Consider the following 21648-nt stretch of genomic DNA (forward strand, 5'->3'; position numbering starts at 1 on the left):
AGTTGTCAGACCTTACCCCACACACATACCTGGGACAAAAGCCCTAAAATGCCGGAGAAATCTCCGCTCATGACACACGGTACAGCTGGCACCGGCTTCTGCCGCAGGGGAAAAACCAACGCGGGTCTGTCCCGAAGGAGATGAAAGCGCGGGGCTCGCCTGCCCTTGAACTCTTCCCCAGCCGGGCTCCGCGGGCACGGTCCCGGCAGTCGAAGCAGCGGGGCTGAAGCCTCGGGCTGTTTTCTCTCCCGGCTCGGCCCGGCTCGCAGCGGCTTTGGGCTGCAGCGGCGCCGCTCCGCTCCTGCCGGCGCGGAGCCCCCGGGTTGCGACACAGCAGCTGCTCAGTTCGCCTCCAGGCACGGCAAGGCTGCCCCTGCATCCTCTCCGAGCCAAGAAAAGAGAAAAAATCCTTTGTTTGCTTGGGGCAAAAACGCTTTTCAGCCAAACAGAAACCCACGGTGCACAGAGAGAGCCGCGGAAAACCCGAGCAGCGAGGCTTCAAAACGCCCGCGGAATGAACAAGGAGCCTCTCCCCGCCCCGGGCCCGCACACATCCCCTCCCGGGCTGCCGGGGTTTAGATACGATAACCATTCTTTGGGCACCAAGCAGAGGATCATGGAATTACCATCACAATAACTCCCTGCAAGAGAATCGTGTATACAATAATCACATGTATCTATCTATTTATCTATAAAAACATGTACTGAACTCTGGATCCAGCAATGTGCTCTAGGACAGGAGCAGAGAGGCTGAACAGACACCAGGGGAGATGGGGAATGTACGGACACAGCAAACCCTCCAAGGTCTTTAACCTGATTCCCAGCTTTTCCGTGCTTCCAGGGCTTTGACTGCTGGATTTGAATGAACTGAGATGTCACTGTGAAAAGCAGAGCAGTCTGGAACCAGAACTGGAGTCTGGAACTGCTGCTTGAGTCAAAGTCTGGACTTGTCACATCTCAGATTTGAAAATATATTGAATAAAAAACTCCCTTAACCACAACCTTTCCCAGCACATCCCTCCTCGCACATAACAAAATACAGGGAATCATTTCTACAGGGTAAGAAAATAAAGTAAAATATACATTGAAAATGTTCCCTGATGAAAAGTAACGTTGAGAAAATACAAAATAATGAAGTGTGTTTAGAAAAGCAGGCTGTGATTTCTCAGGTATTGGGCTCAGTGTCAGCTCCGAGCCGGGCTCTGTCTCCCAGGTGCCCAAGTGCCCGGGCCAGCTCTGAGCAGCCTCTCCCGGCTCTCCAGCCCGGCTTTGCCCCGGCTCTGCCCCGGGCAGGCACTCGGTGTTTCCGTGGTGCCCCTGCCCCGCTCAGCTCCCCGTGCCCTGCAAAGGCGCTGAGGCTGCGCTCGGTGCCCCTGGGTGTCACTGAGCGAGGCACTGACGAGCCCCGGTGCCCGGGCACAGCCCTGAGGGACACCCCTCGTCCCAGGCATCCCGCGGGACACGGAGCCACTGCCCACAAGGCCCTGGCACGTCCGGCCCGGCCAATTCCTCCTGTCCCGGCCAGCCCGGGCTGCAGCCCCAGGGCTCTGCAGGCCGGGGCTGGGGCTGTCAGCTCCCACCGTGGCCAAAGCCTCCCAGGGCTCTGGCCACGCCAGAGGCTACAAGGCCACGAGGCCGGGGCTGCTCCGGGCCGCTTCCAGGCTGTCCCTCTGCTCTTGGGTGCCGGGGGTGGCCCTTTGTGACACGGGCGTGTGTCAGGGCCCTCGGTGATGCGGGACATTGTGGTGCTGTCATGAATGAGAGCATTTGAGATCGCTTAAAAATCGGTGACAAGGGCATGAACAAAAGTCAGATTTAATACTGAGTGACAAAACACAACAAATTTGTTGGCAAGATTCACTCTACTGCCTACAGGACAGCTAAGGCACAACAAGGGATAACAAGGAACAACAAAACTAAACAAAATCCAGGCAACCAAAACAGAAATGAAGTGTGAACTCCCTAGGGGAGTGTGGGTGGGTGTGTGCTGTGTTTAGGTGCATGGGACAAAAGATAGTTGGGGCAGGAATTAAAAGGAACACGACCTAAAAACGTAACAGCACTGAGCAGCACTTCAACTTCTATCTCAATTTGTAACTTAACTTATACCTTAGGCCTAGTAATTCAACAGAGGAACAATGCTGAACTTAATTTATAATTTTAAGTTCACAATTCAACCGATGAATAACATTTAACAGCATTTAATCTAAGTTATAGCTATAACTTCCAGGTTGTACTTAGCAACTTAATAGAAAAACGACTGTTTGCTTATGACTTAAATTTAATAACCAAGCAAAAGAATAACAATAAGAAGCATTTAAGTAAGTTCATAACTATAACTAAACCTTGCTTACAGGCCTAACTTAGATATCCAAGGTACTTCCACATCTAGGAAAGCTGTATTTCTCCCACATTTGCTATAGATAGCATATGTGCAGGGGCACACACACAGACAGGAAGAGTCAGTGCAGGCAATTCCCCCCAGTGCACAGCAAAATCCTCCCTTCAGATGTTTTTGCCTCTCCCACTAGCCGAAGGATGGGGCCTTGAGCAGTGAGGGTATGGGCCCAGGATACATCGTGTTTCAATGATCCTCCAGGCACAGCAAAGCCGAGGGTTTGCTGGCTCTGAGAGGCCCCTCAGAGGGAGGCTGCTGGTCACAGCCCACGGTGGCCCAGGAGAGCTCAAAGGTCTCCTTTTAGATTTTTGTTGATAGCTTCACAAGAGAGTGGGCTCCAGTCATAACCATGTTTCATCCTGGCCTCAGTTTGGGTCAGCACTTTCTCTAGGAGTGGGGGAAAGCATCACCACACTGGGATCTCAGGGGTGCCCATGGCCTGGGTGACGCTGGCCCGATGCCAGGCACCCACCAAAGCCACTCTGACCCTGCCCCTCCAGCTGCAAGGGAAGAGAAAGTTTAACCAGAAGCTCAAGGATCACATTAAGACGGGACGAGCAAACACAGCAAACAGCAAAACGGGCGTCACAGACACAGCCTGGGCACAGCAAGGGAATTTATTCCAAATCAAATCATAGCAACAGAAGGAAAAGAGAGAGAAATCTCTCCAACCACTTCACCCACCCAACGGGGATCACTGGGGACCACGGATCACCAGGGCTCTGCCCAACGGGGGTCACTGGAGATCATCCAATGCCGATCCTCCCATGGGGGATGGAGCTGGAGCAGATCACGAAGCTCTTCCCACACTCGGGCACTCACTGGGCTTCCCCCAGTGGTGACTCCGTTGGTGTTGGGTCAAGTGAGAGCTCTGTGAGAAGCTCTTCCCACATTCAGGACACTCGTAGGGCCTCTCCCCAGTGTGGAGGCGCTGGTGTTTTCTAAGGTCAGAGCTCCACCCAAAGCTCTTCCCACATTCCAAGCAGGTGTAGGGCCGTTCCCCTGTGTGGATCACCTGCTGCCGGATCAGGCTGGAGCTGTAGTTGAAACACTTCCCACAATCCCCACACTCATAGGGCTTCTCCCCAGTGTGGATCCTCTGGTGCCGGATCAGCTGGGACGTGTAGCTGAAACCCTTCCCACATTCCCCACATTTGTACGGCTTCTCCCCTCCAGGAGGCTTCTCCACCAGCTCTGAGCTCTGCCTGGATCTCTGGCCGCCTTCCCGGCTCAGGGAGGGTCTTTCCTCCTCGCAGCTCCCTGGGCTGGGTTTGCAGCTCCTCCTCCTTAAAGATCTCCGGGGCTTTTCTGCCTCCTCCATCTGCGCACACCTGGGGAATGAAAAATCCCGGTTTAGGGGGAAATAAGAAGAGAGCTCCATAAACTGGGTGTTCCTTCTTGCCCAAGTTCGTGTCTGGAAGTCATTGAGCATCTTGCGTCTGTAATAACCTCCCAAACACCAAAATTCCCACCCAAAATCCTCCAAACTTTAAGATACGGATCAAAAACACCCCAAATATCAAGCTTCAGCCAGAATCCCCTCCAAACGTGTGCTGGTTTGAAAGCAAAACCAGTGAGAGACTCCAAGTCATAAATACAATTTGATAGGAAAAAATATAAGAGAAAAATAATACATGCAATAGTACAAAAGAAAACAACTGACAGAATCAGAATACAACCTGACACCCCGCTAGTTAGGGTGGTGGTAGCAGTCCAGATGAAGTGGTCTTGTTGTAGTAGTGATGCTGTAGAAAGGTTTGGTAGATCTTGTCCTCCAGAAACCAGTGGGTAAGGGCTGCCTTGGTGTTCCAAATCTTAGATTTTATCTAGGTAGGAAAGGCTTGGTTCCTCCCCCTGGCTGGAGCATCTCCCAATGGGATGATGGAATTTCATCAGTCATGCAGTGGCACTCAATGGCCCATTAACAGAAGATATCTTCCTGGAGGAAGGATGGGTTGTGGAAAAGATAAAGAACACTGCCCCACCTGGTTTTACCAGATGGCCCATTAGCAGAGGATATCTCCCACACAGATAAGGATCACTGCTCCACCTGTTTTTTTCCACCACTCTTTGTTCTTTTGTTTCTTCCTGGAATCTCTGACTGGTTACTTCATGTTTGCTGCTGATTTCTTCTTCCTTTTGAAGATGAAAATGGTAAAAGTGTCTTTGACCTGCCTTGATGGATATTGTGAAGAGGAACAGTCATCTGCTGCAAGTGGAAGTGTCACAGGTGGAGCAGAGTTCTGTGAGTGCTGTATCAAACCAGACCTCGTCAGACCTGCCAGAACAACTGGTCCATGCTGCCCTTCACTGCTCTGCCTGTTCCCCACGGTTTCATGCCAGAGTAATTTAACTGCTGTTAATTGGGTGTGTGTTCACTCGAGCCAGTCCAGCAGAACCAGCAAAAAGCAGCCCCAGAATGAATGGGGCTCTGCAGAGGAGCCCCAGACTATTCATCAGCCTGCCTGCAGAACTGGCTCCAACTCTGAACCCTTGTGACCACACTCTGAAGAAGACACACTTCTGATATTTCTGAGGCACTTATGACTGAGGCACTGCACGAGCTTGTGCAGGGAAGAACCCCAAAGTTCTTTCTGTCAGGAAAATTAATCCACAAACACCAGAGGTTTATGTCCAAAAAGGAGACAGAGGAATCCTTTCTGCTTTATTCAAATAAAGGGAGAGGCCATGGGACTCCCTTGGGATCTCTCAAATTTTTGGAGGACGCAGCCTCCTTTTTATCCTATTTTCCCGGCCGCATTTCCCTCTCTCTTTCCCCATTGGCTGAGGTACTTGAGAGGCACAGACTTCCCGGAAAGCCTGATACCTGAAATTCCCCTCTAATGTATAACCCTCCCTTTTAATTTTTAATTCTTATAGAATTCATAGTTTTCCCCCCGTTGCTTCTTTCATCTTTCGATATCCAATTTCATTTATCAGCAACCCTATAGTTTGTTTGTAAAGGCAAATATCTCTTTCCATTCATCAATCAGTGGAATCCATCCCATTGTTTCTTTTATCTCTCAGTGCTAGCCTTATCTACAGGCTGATCCACAGCTCATTTGTAAAGACTAATTCAACATTCCTCTCAACCCCTCCTCTTTTATTTTTTAATAATTGTCTTTACACACTTTAGCTCTCATTGACTTAATTTCTTGTTCCTGAGTCTTTTTTGGTTTTGTAATTATTTGGAATGACATCAATTTCTGTCCTTTTGTAACCACGTCTGAATTAGTGGGCGTGGCTCTTACCTGCATCCTTTTGATCACATGTTGAATAAGTTGTACTAAGCAAGGGAACATGCCTGGCAAAAAGATTAGAGTTGCTACAGCACATAAGAGGAAAAAAAGCAGTTGTTTAACTTATAGTCCACCAGGTAGTCAAGAAAACATGTCCCATTCGCATCTTTTTCATCTTTGGACTGGTACATGAGCTAATTTTTTATTCATTTTGCTATTTGTTTCACCACTTTTCCATTGTCATCTATTTGCCTATTTAGGCAATAAGTGTCTTTTTCAGAAGAACGAAGCCGCCATGGACTTCCTTCTTCATCCCAAAATCCTGTTCCATTACGGACCTTACTCAGGGTGCTAATCTACTATTGAGGGTCAACTGGGCTGGCCACCCATGGCCAGTTTTCAGATTTTCCTGGCCCTCCACAGACCCAACAATTGCTAAGGTTAAAGGTTTTTGCTACTTCTTCTCTAAGGTCAAAAAATTATTTTCCCATTCTTGGCTCCAACCTAACCAATAACATAAAGGTAACATTATTAAGAGAAACATTCTGATTGTGTAATCTAATTTCCTAACTTAATTTTTACTTTCACGTTGTCTTCCACACCACTTGTGGCGAGTGAAGGCACAGAAACAGCTCAACATAAAGAAAACAATGACAGCAAGGGTTGGCCCCCAGTAACTTGAGATCTGAGAGGAGGGATGCCCACACAGACTATTTCAGCAGGCACTCTGTGGGTGGGCACACGAGGCTTCCCCCGATGTCGACGCCCTGGCTGCTGCTCCAGTCCCCTCCTGCCGAGTGTCAGTCACGGCTTCCCGTCCTTCTCCTCCAGCTGAGATGTCCAAATCTCTGGGGCTGCAGAGACCTTGACCCGAGTGCGATGGGTCCAGCCGTGTTCAGCTGTCTTGACGGCTGTGTCTGTGCTCAGCAACACCTGGAAAGGTCCACGCCACTTGGCCACCAGTGGTGCTTCTTCCCACTCCTTAACCAGGACCCAGTGTCCCGGTTGGATGTTGTGAACAGCAAAGTCCAAAGGCAGGGTCTGTGCCAGCTGAGCTTCCTTAAAAGTTATCAAGGGCTCCTGAGTGTTGGATCCTTGGTATAATAGGAGCCCCTGACACCCCTAACAATCCATTTCCATTATCCTCTGGACTTCCTCCTCCTGAGGGTCCAGTTGTTTCTGCGGACACTCGTTTTTCCAATGCCCTTCTGCCCTGCAGACAGCACACTGGTTATTCCCCAGCCGCTGTTTGGGTCGGCTGTCCCCTGCCGAGGAGGGAATCCCTCGCCACTTCCTTGTGGCCGACCCCGTCCCCTCTGTCCTTGGGGACCCTTGGACCCTGCGGTTTATTCCTCCGGGGCTGCAAAAACTCTGCCATCATCCTTGCTTTAGCTTTTGCCTTTTCCTCATCCCTTCTTACATATATCTGCTGTGTTTTTCTAACCAATTCCTCTAGAGACTTATTTTGTCACTCTTCATCTTTCTGTACTCCTTTCCATATATCAGGCCAGACCTTAGTAACAAATTGTACTTTAAGCAATGTGTTGAAGGCTGGCCCTTCAGGATCCATCCCCCCGTGCTTCCTCAAGGCATCCCTAGTCTTCTCCAACCAATGAGGGCTTTCCTGTTTCTCCTGTTCTAACGACAGAGCCTTAGCTATGTTGTTAGTTCTGTGAGCTGCTGACTTGATTGCCCTGATCAAATAAGCACGGCAATCACGGTGAGCCAGACTGGCCTGGTTATTTGGGTCCCACTGGGGGTCTGCCTGGGGGATGGCATCACCCACCGTAGGTGCATTGGGTCCAGACCCCACTGCTGCTTGTGGATGTTCATCCTCCCACAGCTGCCGAGCTTTCTGCAAAATCATTCGTTTCTCTGATGACCCAAACAAAATTCCCAAAAGAAAATCCCAATCCTTCCATGTATAATCCGCATTTCCCAAATATTCCTCTATCTTTTTCCCCACCCCTATGGGATCATCCAAATATGGGGGTAATTCTTTTTTCAACCCTCTTATATCCTGGGTAGTAAGTGGTACAATTACAAACCCAAATCCTCCCCCTTGACCCCCCAAAGGAACTTGACAGAGTGGCATCTGGTGTACCCCTGTCTCTTGGGGGGCTTCTGATGCCCTAAATTGAGTTCCTCTTCTAGTTCTGGGGGGTGATACAACATGCTGCTCCCCTCCCCCTACACCGTCATCCTTCTCAGGTGGGGCTGCAGGAATAACATTTTCCTGATCCCCTTGCTCTGAAAGTTGAGGATACAGACGACCTGCAGCTGGCAACACTGGAGGACAAGACAGGGGAAGGTGCTGAAAAACATCCCAATCCTCACCACTTTCCTCTTCCTCCACTTTTTCCTCTTCTCCTTTTTTTCTTAACACATAAATTTTTCTTGTTCCTTGTTTGACCCATATTAATACACATTCCCTTTCAATCCATCCTTTCCATTTCTCCTCTAGATACCTCACAAAATTCGACACAAATGAATTTTATCTGTTCCATAAGGTAGCCATATAAGTCCCCTTGCCAACTTATACTCTGGCCACACAAAATAACAATATTTTACCATAATTTCCACAGTTATTTCTGGGTGAATATACAATCTGTCCCAAGACCTCAGCATTCTCCCCAAGGGACTCTCCGGGGGTATTATGGGATCATCATCCCTTTTGCCGGGGCCCCTTCGCAGCTTCACCCTTCCAACTCTCTCTGGGTGCCCCGTTTTACCTGTGCTACCCTCCATGGGTGCCCTCCCAGGGTTGCTCCCCGAAGATCCCATTTTACTCACTGGTGAGATTTTCAGTGGTCCTTCCCTGCGGACTCTTCACGGACCCCCCTGGTCCGCCACTCGTCTGTCTCCTGGACAGTCTCGGGAACCCAATGGATCGCCCGGTACTGGCCGGCACCAAGGGGAGCTGATCACCCAAACTGGGTGAGGCGCCTTCAGCTCTGCTCGCCACCCGCCGCCCTGGACAGTGGAAAGATCCCGGACAAGCCCCCAAAATTGTCAGGAAAATTAATCCACAAACACCAGAGATTTATGTCCAAAAAGGAGACAGAGGAGTCCTTTTTGCTTTATTCGAATAAAGGGAGAGGCCATGGGACATTCCCCTGGGATCTCTCAAATTTTTGGAGGACGCAGCCTCCTTTTTATCCTATTTTCCCGGCTGCATTTCCCTCTCTCCTTCCCCATTGGCTGAGGTACTTGAGAGGCACAGACTTCCCAGAACGCCTGATACCTGAAATTCCCCTCTAATGTATAACCCTCCCTTTTAATTTTTAATTCTTATAGAATTCATAGTTTCCCCCCCATTGCTTCTTTCATCTTTCGATATCCAATTTCATTTATCAGCAGGCCTACAGTTTGTTTGTAAAGGCAAATATCTCTTTCCATTCATCAATCAGTGGAATCCATCCCATTGTTTCTTTTATCTCTCAGTGCTAGCCTTATCTATAGGCTGATCCACAACTCATTTGTAAAGACAAATTCAACATTCCTCTCACAGGACTCCTCCGTCTCCTTTGGACACACAAACCTCTGGCCACGGGAATTTTCCCGCACAACCCCGGGCACAGGGCAGACACCTCTGTGCCACCCACAGCAACCGGGACGAGCCAGCGCTGCTGCGGCACCGGCTCCTGCCGAGGCCCCAGCGGGAAGGAGACCGCGGGCAGCCGCTCCCGCAGCGCCCTCAGCCCAGCGCCAACACGGGCCGGCACCGGCACAACCAACCCGCCAGAGCCCCCTGCCGCCCCCGAGGCCCGCAGCGAGCCCCGAGCCCCCGCACAACCGAGCGCGGCTCCCACCTGCGCTGGGGCCGCCTCCGAGCTCCGCCGCCGCCTCCCTGGGCTCCGGCCGCTGCCGCCGCTGCCGGGCCCGCACAGACGCTGCCACAATGGCGCCTTTGCTGCTCTGCCCAATCAGCGCGCCAGAACCAGGAGTGACATTTGCACAATCAGCCAATGGCAGCGAGGGCCGGGCTCTGCACACGGCCCAGCCTCGGCCCGCGCTCTCAGGGCCCCCCGGGCTGTGGGAGGGCAAAGGCGGAGATGAGGAACAGCCCTGGAACGGGCCCGGGCCCGGGCCCGAGCCGCCATTGGCCTGGAAACACAAACAAAGTTCTCCGCAGCTCCCGGCACGCCTTTCCCAGCCTCGTGTTTTCGGTGGGTCCAGCTCAGCGGGAAGCCCTGGAGTCTCACTTCTGCTACCCCCTAATTAGGAGCGTCAGTGCATGGCTTTGATTTCCCCCAAAATGGGAAAACTGCCCCAAACCCCAGGGGATGAGCGGACGGGAGAGATTTCTGGCAGAAAACTCTAAAAACTCAGAGCAGGATAATGAGAAGTAAATGGAGACCCTTCAAACCAGCTTTCCCTCACCCCTCCTTCCTTCCAGCTGCACCTTCTACACCAGCAGTGCAGGGTGTGAGAAACGGCACTTGCTCTTTTAAAACTTTCAGCAATTTCTTAAACCTTAGAAAAATACAGCAAAAGACTGAATTAGGAGAAAAATCAGCGCTGGGAGCGCAGGACTAAACCCCCACGTGCTCCCCTACAGAATGGATGTTCTGCCTTTTATGCCCCTGGGCCTTCCCGAAGTCTTGTCGCTGAACTCCTTCTCTGCCGTCCATTGCTGGAGACTCCTTTCTTACATCTGCACTGGAGGTCAGGTGTAGGAACAAGCCGGCCCTCCCCAAATGCCCCGACTACCTAAGCCATGTCGTGACAACAATGCAAGGGGGAGGGGAAAGAGGACTATGGGAGGATATATTACAATAACATCATTATACATCCACAAAACTTATCTTTAACATACACACACTGTTCATCCTTTAATTGTGAGAGCCAACCACTGCATTGCTCATCTGTAACAACAGCGACTGCACTGGCCTCCTAAATCAGGGGGGAATTGAACCAGCTCCAGTCCCCCTGAATCGGTGGGGGTAGAGACTACCCCCAGCCCACCTGGGAATTTCATCTTCCTAATACATATTTACAAAAGGTTATACATATTCAAACATTTTAACATAGTTCCTCCCCTGTCCCACCTTTCTCAAGCATTTGCAGTTGTCCTATTCCTGATAATCTGTTACTTTTCAATATATTCAACTGGTTTGAATTCCTTCACTGGTTAAATGTTAACATTACAACAACTCTTCACCAACATTCACAACACAACATTCGCATTAAAAGATCTCTAAACTTTAGGAAAACTTCTTTTACAAAAGTCAACCTTAGAAAACACATAGTATTCACTCTAACAATTGCTAAAGCCAACAGTTTAATATATTTATCACAGTGGCCTTGAGATTAGAGCCAGTCTTGGGCTAGGGAGTGTGACTGGAGCTGCCATTGGGCTTAGGTCCAAGAACGGTGTTGGCCTTAGGGCAGGAATTGGAGCTGAGTTTGGGAATTCAAGCTAAAGCTGGCATTGGAGTGTGGACTGGCAATCAAAGCAGCACTTAGGGCTTGAGACTGCCATTGGAGTTGGGCTTAGAGTTGCTATTGGGGCTGGTTTTGCCTTAGGGCTAAACATGGCATTTGGTTTAGGGCTGAGCATTTGGTAGGGGCTGGAATTGGGGCTGGGCTTTGCGGTTAGGGCTTGGGTTTATATTAGAGCTGGAATTGGGGTTAAGGCTAATTGTGCAATTTGCCTTAGGCCTGGCCTTGAGATTGGCTCTGAGGCTGCATGAGTCTGGCACTGGGATGAGATTAAATCCAGGAGAGTGAGTGTGTCTCAACATGGAGTGAGATTGAGATCAGGATCAGGGTGAGCTTTGGGACCGAGCGCACGCCCAGACGGACAGGGGAGATGTCACTGCAGGATGTCCCTGGCATTGTCACAGCCCTGCTCAGGCACCACCAAAAGGCAGCAGGAGCTGGCTGGTCCAACATCCAGGTGTTCCCAGCACCGAGAATATCCCTCTGTCCAGTCCCTTTGGCTGTCCTGGACAGGCTCCCTCCAGGCTCTTTGTCACCTCCTCGATGGCAGAGCATGGGATATTGAGTGGCTTCTAGGACCCTGCAGAGTCCTTGAGGAGGGCAAGCCTTGCTTAGCCACAACCAAATTCTCTCCCTGTCATACACAGCATTCCCATCCTGCATCCAATCCCATCCATGTGCCACTTTCTGGGAAGAAAGGAAGCTCAGTCAAATCCAGAACAGTGGGAACATTCAGACAGTTCTTGAGAAAATCCTCATTTATTTAACACTAATGTTCCTAAGAAATCAGATCTTGATCTGTAAAAACATTCCTGGTAGTCCAGCTTTGCTTTCAAGGACCTGTAATTGTCTGTCGGGAAGGCAGCTTTTGTTGTGAGAACCGGTGATTGGCAGGAAGAACGGGACTAAGAGCAAGGAAGGAATTCACTAGGGGAAAAAGAAATGGAAATATGTCAACAGATAGACTCTTAAATAGCTCCCTGGGAAGAAAAGTAGCCCGGTGGAAATATGACTCCATCACCAAAGAACTTAAGAGGATATAGAGTTGTGTAATAGAATAGACTAAGAGAGTAATTAAGTCCAACTAGGTTTACTGGTCGTGGGATGAGTCACATGACAAAAGGATATGTCAGGTTTTAAACATCCATGTAAAAGCTAAAGAACAGCTCTTGTACAGATCTGGGAGAGGGGATTTCTCACTGAACAACCTTTCTAGCTCTGGCATCTCAGACCTGAATTTCAAGGGAAAGCTACTCTGCACCCCATTCCCTACAAACAGAAAATCCTGGATTTGGGAAAAACACTGGCTTGGGGTGTGCTTTCTTTTCCTCTTCTCTTTTGCCACCTCCTGACTTTTCTCTCTCTCTGTGAACACTAATTTTGCTGTACACTTTCCCTCTGATAATTGAACTGCTTACCATATCAAATGTAACAGTTGTTCTCCACCCAAATTAAACACAATAAGGTGTTACTTCCCGTTCAGGTTACAATAAGAGCCTGAATGCAGTGATTTCAAAGTGAATAAATTACCTTTCCCTCTTTCAGTCGGAAATGAGCTACTGCCACCTGCACTTGCCCTTCCCTTCCTCTCCTGAACCACCGAACAGCCCCACTGGGATGGCCGGAGCTGGGCCTGGGAACTGCTGCCTTTGGAGTTGCATCTCCTCCTCCCGTGGCCGCTGCTCAGAGCCCAGAAGTGCTCTGTGAACTTGAAGTTCTGGCAGCTGGGTTAGAGCCTACATGGGAGGAGGAGAAGGTTCACCAGAGCCCTTCTCCTGCCATGCCAGCTCCAGGGCAAGGAGTGCAATGGAAGCCAGCCAATGTCCAAACCCCATCTGCTCTGCCAGTTCCTGTGGGAATGAGCTGCTGCAGAGGGGAAGATTTGGGTGGGAATGTGGTTCTCTAAGAAGGCCATAACTAAATGCTTGCATGGGGATTTTGGCTTCTGGAGCAGTGGGGTAGGGCTGTTGTTGGTTCCTACCCCTCCATCCCATGATGATGTAAGGGGTGAGGGATGCCATGTGTGCTGTGCACTGGCAGTGATCCTCAAGAAATCCTTCTAATCCTCTCCTTCGAGCTAGTCAAGCTCCTGGAAATGACAGGACAGAAAAAAAAAAATAAAAAGGTGCTCAGTTTTGTGCCCTTCTTCCCTTGTGGGGTGAGGGGCAGGAGGCAGAGGTCCAGCTTGGTCTCTCTTTGACCTTTCCTTTGAGACAACACTGTCTGCTCCCAGCACAAAGGCACAGAGGGTGCTCTTTGCCCCCACCAGTGGGAAGTGGCTCTGCTGACCCCACTAAGAGTGCTAGAAGATGAGTCTGTGAACTAAACAGTTGAATATTGCCTAGAGGGGGTAGCAGGCAGTAGATGTGCCACCATTCTCTTTCCAGGAGCCCACTGGGAGTACTTGAACTATCGACGATGAGAGAGAGATGGGGACACTGAATGGTGATCAAAATCCAATTTTTACTGAGCACTACATGTGCTTATATACCATTTACAGGAAGGCTGGTAATATTTTCCTGCAATCACATAGACAAACCTTACATAGACAAACTCTCACATAGACAAACTTTACATTTGGACTTAGTAAAATCTTATTTCCCATAACCCAGACTTGATCCAGTCCTCTTGCAGTCAGATCTCTGTTTGCTCTTGCCAGGCATCCTCGTTGTCAGGCTGCATTTGCTGATTCAATCTGCAGTACTATCAGTCTCATTTGCATTACCCATATCCACATCTCCCCCGTTTCTTTTAACTAAAAATACACTCTTCACCGATTTGTCAATTAAATTCTTAACACACTGTAAAATACAAGGAATAACTACTACAATGCATAATATGATGCCTAATACATACCAACCTATTTTAACTAAATTCTTAACCCAGCCAGTGAGTCCCCAGTGCCCTAAGAGCCAGTTCAGCCAGTCGTACCCATTATCTACCCGAAGTTTATTCACACCTTCTTTCAGGGCTTGAATGCTGGCGTAGATGGGCTGGGAGTGGTCAGAAAGGTTAAGGCAACACATCCCATCGAATTCCTCAGCCACAGGCGGCGGCGGAGCTCGGAGGCGGCCCCAGCGCAGGTGGGAGCCGCGCTCGGTTGTGCGGGGGCTCGGGGCTCGCTGCGGGCCTCGGGGGCGGCAGGGGGCTCTGGCGGGTTGGTTGTGCCGGTGCCGGCCCGTGTTGGCGCTGGGCTGAGGGCGCTGCGGGAGCGGCTGCCCGCGGTCTCCTTCCCGCTGGGGCCTCGGCAGGAGCCGGTGCCGGAGCAGCGCTGGCTCGTCCCGGTTGCTGTGGGTGGCACAGAGGTGTCTGCCCTGTGCCCGGGGCTGTGCGGGAAAATTCCCGTGGCCAGAGGTTTGTGTGACCGAAGGAGACAGATGAGTTCTGTAAAAGTGACTTTATTGATGAACAAAGAGAGAGGCCATGCGGTATTTGCCATGCGGTCTCTAAAACGCCGCCTCCTTTTTATCCTCATTTTCCCGTCCGCATCTCCGTCCCCACTGCCTGAGGTACTTGAAAAGTTCAGACTTTCGATCCGTCTACTGCATGTCCCTCTTAATATGCACCCCCACTACGATATTAATCTTACTGCTTTCAATCCCTCTTTTTCTCATTTTCTCAAGAATTGCCTTTACAAATTTTTAATTTCCATTGACTCAATCTCTTTTCCTGCGTCCTCTTTGGAGCACGGCGTCGTGCATGGTAAAAATCTGAGAGTTGCTGCAGCACTCAGAGGAGGAGCAGCATTCGTTTAAGCCATGATCTGCCAGGGAACCACGAAAACGTGTCCCATTCCCATTGTTTCTCCGGAATACGAGCTACTTTCTTATTTCCTTTGTTATCTGTTTCACCGCTTTTCAGTTATCATCTATTTGCGAACAGCAGTTTGAGTCATGTAATTTTCCGTAAACTCCTCCTCCTTCTGTTAATAGATAATCTGATCCTATCCCATGTGAAATGTCTCCTTCCTTATTTCAGTGGATTGGTCGTCAGGAAGGTCAGGAGCTGGAGCTGTGTGGTTGGTTATTATTTCGAGGAAGCTTTTTATCCTAATTCTGCCAATCAAATTATGGATGGATTTTCTGATATGAATTCGTTAGGGTTCCCAGGGGCTGGTCCATGGTGTTGTAGGATTGCCTCTGGTGTCTGTTCATCTTTTTTGCGTTTTTGGGTGCTCCCTCCATCCAGGGCTGCATCATTTGACCATTTTTCTCTAATTAAATCACCACATACTTGGATTTCCAACTCATTTCCCTGAACTTGTGGTACCAAAAACACCCCAGTGCCCCAATACACCCTATATAACCTGGACAGTGACAGCACAGGTTGGAGCAGGGAGAGGGATGATTCCCCCCCACTTTTTTTAGTAAAGCTTTCCCAACATTCTCCGTTTGCTGTTTCCCTTTGCAACTTAACCAATTTCTGTTGCAGTCAGATATCCTCACTATGGGCTCTGCCTTTAGTTGTGCAAATTCCATCTGTGCAAGCAGGCAGAGCTTGGCGTGAGAGACAGAATCACCGAAATTCCTCCCCCAGGCATGAAGATCCTGGTTCATTGTGCACACATTGCCCTAGCAGTGTTAATTTGCATTTCTAAAGCTCCTGTCGTGGCTGTGCCTGTATCTAATGCTTCTATTCCAGAGCAGCCATTGGGTGATCCACAAGTGCACAACCACAATCTGTTTTTTTTTTCTTTTCTTTTTTTTTTTTTTAACCATTTTGTACTAACTGTTTATGTGTTAAAGCCTCACCATTAATAGTCTTCCAGTTTTGCAAAATGCAACGTAAAGGTGAGCATCGAAAAACCCTTTCTGAAATTCTGCCATCATTAAGAGCCACCCACAAATACACACAATGAAATTCCAATGCAATCTAGATTTTTCTACTTCTTCTCCTAGGAGTAAAAATTGATTCTCACACCCCTGGTCCAAACCCAACTCAGAATATAAAAGTAGGATTACTATGAAAAATTTTTCTCATGGTGTAATCTTGTCACCGAAACTGCAGGAAAAACAAAAACTCTCCAACAATATCTTAATGTTAGAGAGTCAAGGCATTACTTGATGCTGGTCACGATGTGCAACAGAAATATTTCATCTACAAATAGCCCTGGTGTGCAGAGAAATTCATTCCATGAGATGTGATTTTTACTAGATTTTTCCTAAACTTTTACTGTCTGAACCCAGAGAAATCCATTAGTTTCGTGTTCATTGCTTCAAAGTTGTGTAGTTCTTAGTGTTTGGTTTCTTATTGCACACGGATTTCTCCTCTTCTGATGTTAATTAGATCCACATTCCTGGATTTCCTTCTCAGTCTTTTCCAGACCAGGTGTCTCCATCTGGGCCAGGGGCAGTGTCTGGGCTGGGTGTTCCTTGATGTTTGCTGATGTTTCCTTGATGTTTTGTTGAATGTTGTTACCTTTGTGGGAATCTTTTTGGCTATTCTCAGTCCGTTGAGATGTTAAACTCATCTCTGTTGAGTGGTCTAACTTTCCAATTGAAAATCTTTTAAAACTTCTTTCCCGGGACAAGGGCAAACCGAACCTGACTAGTAAAATGAAATATAAAAAAATTTTAAAGCTGCTACATTTTCCAGCAATGGAATCGCAGGCAGCCCAGTGTGTGAGTGTAATTGAGAGGCAGAGTCCTGGGTGGATGCTGTGAACAGCAAAGTGCCAAGGCAGGCTCTGTGCCAGCCCAGCTTCCTGTGGGAGAGATTTCACAAGAGACAGGATTCTGGCCACAGACTGCTTGAAATATACATCCCTTATCTCCAGCCCGCACTAGGTGGAGAATTCCCAGGGTAAGGAATTCTGAAGATCAATTCCAAGGGAGATAATTGAATATCTGCCCTGGCTCTGGCCAAAGGTTATAATGGCCGGATGCTTGGCCTTCAGCCAAGGGCACACACTGACTCAGAAAACACTTCCTAAATGCAGCAACATGTTGCATATTCATAGACCTTCATGCATTATTCAGAATCATTCTCCTCTGACCTGTAAATCATTCTTTTTCATTCCCTGGGGTTTTGGTGTCCCATAATTCAAGAATGTGAAGAATTTCCTGATTATCTTTTTTACCATTCTCCAAGTTTGTTACATTAACAAAAGCTTTTTACATCAAAATATTATAATCCAAAAATATATTTAGCACTACTGTTTATAAGTTCTGTTAATCGCAGAACTAAAACTATATTCATACAGCAATATTTTCCAACATAGAACATTCATTTTAATATTTACAAAAAGCCAATAATGTAATATAATACGTACTTAAAACACACATGAAATTCAAATTTCTTTTCTGAGACTTGAAGAGCCATAGCTAGGTCACCAGTTGTTTTGTTATTTTTCATTTTCTCAGCTTTTGTTTCTTTTCTCTTGTCCATACCAAAACATTGAAGCTATTGGGGTTTAAAAAGTCATACAATATTCTGGCTAGAACAGGGAATCCTCAATCCAGGTCCTGCAATTTCTTATTAATCATCAGAATTCTTGCACGTCCTTTTCAGTCCTGGATTACTTCTGAGATTCCCCAGATCTTCTCTGGGTCAATACACCACAAATCTCCAGTCAAAATATGTCCCGAATGTTTAACCCTTTTCTCCACCATTTCCTCTTTTATTTCAAATACTCAAAGATGCTTTTTAGCCTGAACATTCAGCCATTTCACAGAGGCTTCTTCTGCCACTTCTTGTCCTCCTGATTGCAGCAAGACATCCACATCCTGCATTAACCCAATCCCTGGGGGTGGAGTAAATTCTTGTGATGTTTTCTGCAAGGCTTGCCCCAATAAGGCTGGTGCTTCCGTGCATCCGTGTGGAAGAACCGTCCATGTCTTTTCCATTTTCCCTTGGAAAACAGTGGCACCTTGGGCCTTGGGGTTCATCCCTCAGGGGCTGTAGAAACTCTGCCATGGCCTTTGCCTTCCCCTTGGCCTTTTCCTCATCCCTTCTTGCATTCCCCTGCTGTGCCTTTGTGACCAAGTGCTCCAGGGGCTTCTTCTGCCCCTCCTGCAGCCCCCTCAGTGCCTGGGGGTGCTCATCCTCTGACAGCTGCTGAGCTTTCTGCTAAATCATTCCTTTCTGCAGTGACCCAAGGAAAACGCTTAAAAGCTAATCTCGATCCTTGCACGTCCAATGCCCATTTCCCAGCTGTTCCTTTGTGCTGCTGCTCCTTGTGCTGTGGCTGCCGTGGCCAGCCCGTATCCCAGAGCCGGTGCCTGTCCTGCCGCAGTGTCCAAACGCGGCCCCCCCGGCGGGCAGGGCCGGCAGCTCCACGGGGCCGGGCAGCGGCCGGGGCGTCCCGCAGCCTCCTGGGGGCCGGGGGCCACTGCCGGGCCTGCAATTGCCGGGGGGTGCTGGGCTCAGGCAGCGCCCGGCGCTGAGCCCCGGCTGCCCCACAGCCCCGGCCCGGCCCCGCAGCTCCCCACAGGCCCCCAGCCCGTGCTCCCGGTGCCGCCCCTCTGCGCCCGCTCCTGCCGCTGCCCAGCACAGAGAAACCGCCTGGAATCCTGACCTCCTTGTGTGCCTGTCCTGGCAACCGGGGATACAAAGGATCTGCATCAGCTGGCAACTTTTGAGAATAAGAGCCTGCTGAAACACATCCCCATCCTCAGTATTTTTCTCCTCTTTTCCATTATCCATTTTCTTACCACATAGATTCCTCATTCTGCTTCTTGCCTGAACCATATTACTGCTAACGATGTTTATGGCTCTGTTAAGTCGTCGTTTTTCTTCTGGAAATTCGTGAATGTAGCAGGACCTTGGCTGAGCAGCAGTCTGTGTGGTCAATTAATAACATTTTCTGAAACTGATGGCTTCTGCTGTCCCTTCCTTATGTCCACGTGCCTGGCCCTGTGTCCAAGCGGATTCGCAGCATGTGTTTGTAGAGACACTTTGCTGTTGTTCCTTGCATGGGGGTCCCCCGTTTTGGGGCCATCCCCCCTGGAGCAGGGTGTCCCGGCTTGGTGCAGCCCCGCCCCTCGGGCAGCGCTGAGCCAATGAGAGCGCGCGGCGGTGATGACGCAGCAGTGTCCAGGCAGAGCCGCAGCTCCCAGCGTTGCCCACCTGGAGCCACCTGCGCCCGGCCCGGGCCCCAGCGCCCCCCGGCAGGGGAATCTGGGGAGGTGGGAGGGGGGGAGCGCCAAGGCCGGGCCCCCCCGCACTGTGGTGGCGTTTCGGAGGCTTTTACAGACACAAGATGCCCAGTGACTTCCTGAGATGAACCTGGGCAAGGAGAAACCCCGAGCCTAAGCCCTCTCCTCTAGTTTTCCTCCAAACCAGGATTTTTCATTCCTCAGGTGTGCAGGGATGGAGGAGGCAGAAAAGCACCAGAGATCTCTCACGAGGAGGGGCTGCAAATCCAGCCCAGGGAGCTGCGAGGAGGAAAGACCCTCCCTGAGCCGGGAAGGCGGCCGGAGATCCAGGCAGAGCTCAGAGCTGGTGGAGAAGCCTCCTGGAGGGGAGAAGCCCCACAAGTGCTTGGAATGTGGGAAGGGTTTCAGCTGGAGGTATGAATTGATCCGGCACCAGAGGATTCACACTGGGGAGAAGCCCTACGAGTGTGGGAAATGTGGGAAGGGCTTCACAAAGATCTCTCTCCTGATGTGGCACCAGGTGGTCCACACTGGGGAACGGCCCTACACCTGCTTGGAATGTGGGAAGAGCTTTGGATGGAGCTCTGCCCTGAGAAGACACCAGCGCATCCACACTGGGGAGAGGCCCTACGAGTGTCCTAAGTGCGGGGAGAGGTTTCAGACCAGCTCCAATCTCCTCCTACATGAGCGGATTCACACAGAGGAGAGGCCCTTCCGCTGCCCCGACTGCGGGAAGGGATTCAAGCACAACTCCAACCTCACTGCCCACCGGTGCATCCACACTGGGGAGAGGCCCTACGAGTGTCCTGAGTGTGGGAAGAGCTTCTCACAGAGCTCTCACTTGACCCGACACCAACGGAGGCTCCACTAAGGGAAGCCCTGTGAGTGCCCCGAGTGTGGGAAGAGCTTCGTGCTCTGCTCCAGCTCCATCTCCCATGGGAGGATCGGTGTTGGATGATCCCCAGTGACCCCCGTTGGGTAGAGCCCTGGTGATCCGTGGTCCCGGTGATCCCTGTTCGGTGGGGGGAAGGGGCTGGAGAGATTTCTTTGCCGTCTCTCTGTCCCGCTGTGATTTGGTTGGTAATAAATTCCTTCGCTGTGCCCAGGCTGGCTCTGTTGTTCCCGTGCCGGTGCTCGGGGCGGGATCTCCTGTTCCTTCTCTCAACTCCCGGACATGCCCTCAGCCAATCAGAGAATGCGATGAAGAAGATTCAGCCAATCAGAGCAGCTGTGATGACTCACCGGTTGCCGGGCAGAGCCGCAGCACCCAGTGTTCCCCACCTGGATCCCACCCTCCCCCCCAGTCACGATCCCCCCGCGGGGTCCCCCCAAGTCAATGGAACTGGGTAAAACTTGGAAGCTTTATTGGGAGCGCTGGTAGCAGCTCGGCTTGGACAGAGTAACAGCAGTGTTGGAGGGGACACACTCCCCTCCCAAAATCAGCGAGGGGACGGAGCGTGGTATCCTGGCTGGGTTCGAGGACACGGGGAGCGGCTGTAGACACTGCTGGCTCAGGAGTTCTGTGGGCAGAGAAAAGGTGGTGACCCCCGGCTGGCGGTCCCTAGGAGGAGCACACACACTCGGGGAGGGGAAACACGACCCCCGGGACCCCCCCTCTCCTTGCACAGTTAGTAGCTGAGCCCCAGTGCCACGAAGACGAAGCCCAATACAGAGCCCCCATCCCCATCAGCACTTTACTGTGGGCAGCGTCCGGCGACATCTCTAGGGGACCACAGGGGTCAGGACCAACCAAAACCTCTCATGGACATTCCAAGCCACTCGAAGAATCCTCCCAGTCTCCCCCAGCCCACCTAGAGCTCCTTAAAACATTCTCCTAATGTCTTCCCAGCTTCCTTGGGATCCACCAAAGCCCTTCCTGTCCCTCTCAAAATGGCATAACTCCCTCCCATTTGCTCCCCTCTGCCCCAGGACCCCCAAACCTTCTACCAGTCCCTTCACAGCCCCACCAGGATTCACCAAGACCCCTCCCAGTCTCTTCCCAGCACAACCAACCTCATTCCATCCCCTGCTTTCCAATTCCTGATCTTTTTCCAGCTCCTCCAGGTTCACTCAAATCCCTCCCCGTTACACCCAGCACCCCCAGATTCCCTTCCAGTGCCCTCCAGGATCCCCGGAACCCCATCCCACCTTCCTAACATCCTTCAAACTCCTCAGCCATTCTAGACCCCCAATCCATTCTCCCAGTTTAAACTAGGCTATCTCAAACTCTCTCCCAGTTACCCCAGCACAGCCCAATCCCTCTCCCAGCTCCCCCAGCGCCTCCCCAACTCCCCCCACACTGTGGGGTCCGGGCTGTGCCCCAGTGCCGGCTCAGGGGGTGCTCCAGGCTGGCGTGCTCCACCTGGAGCTGGAGCTGACCCCGTGCCGGGGGGAGTTTCCAGCAGCGCCAGGAGCTGGTAGAAATCCAGTCCCCATTGGGGACCAGGTCGGTGGCCACCACGTGGCCCGA

General features: G+C 50.5%; 1 pseudogene; it reads left to right on the top strand.

Annotated features, from left to right (window-relative positions):
• Positions 1–21648, top strand: part of LOC148217976 (uncharacterized) — a 60244-nt pseudogene that overhangs the window by 30073 nt on the left and 8523 nt on the right.

The sequence above is a fragment of the Sturnus vulgaris genome, unplaced genomic scaffold (genome assembly GCF_052056855.1).
Source record: "Sturnus vulgaris isolate bStuVul1 unplaced genomic scaffold, bStuVul1.hap1 Scaffold_195, whole genome shotgun sequence".
Lineage (NCBI taxonomy): Eukaryota > Metazoa > Chordata > Aves > Passeriformes > Sturnidae > Sturnus > Sturnus vulgaris.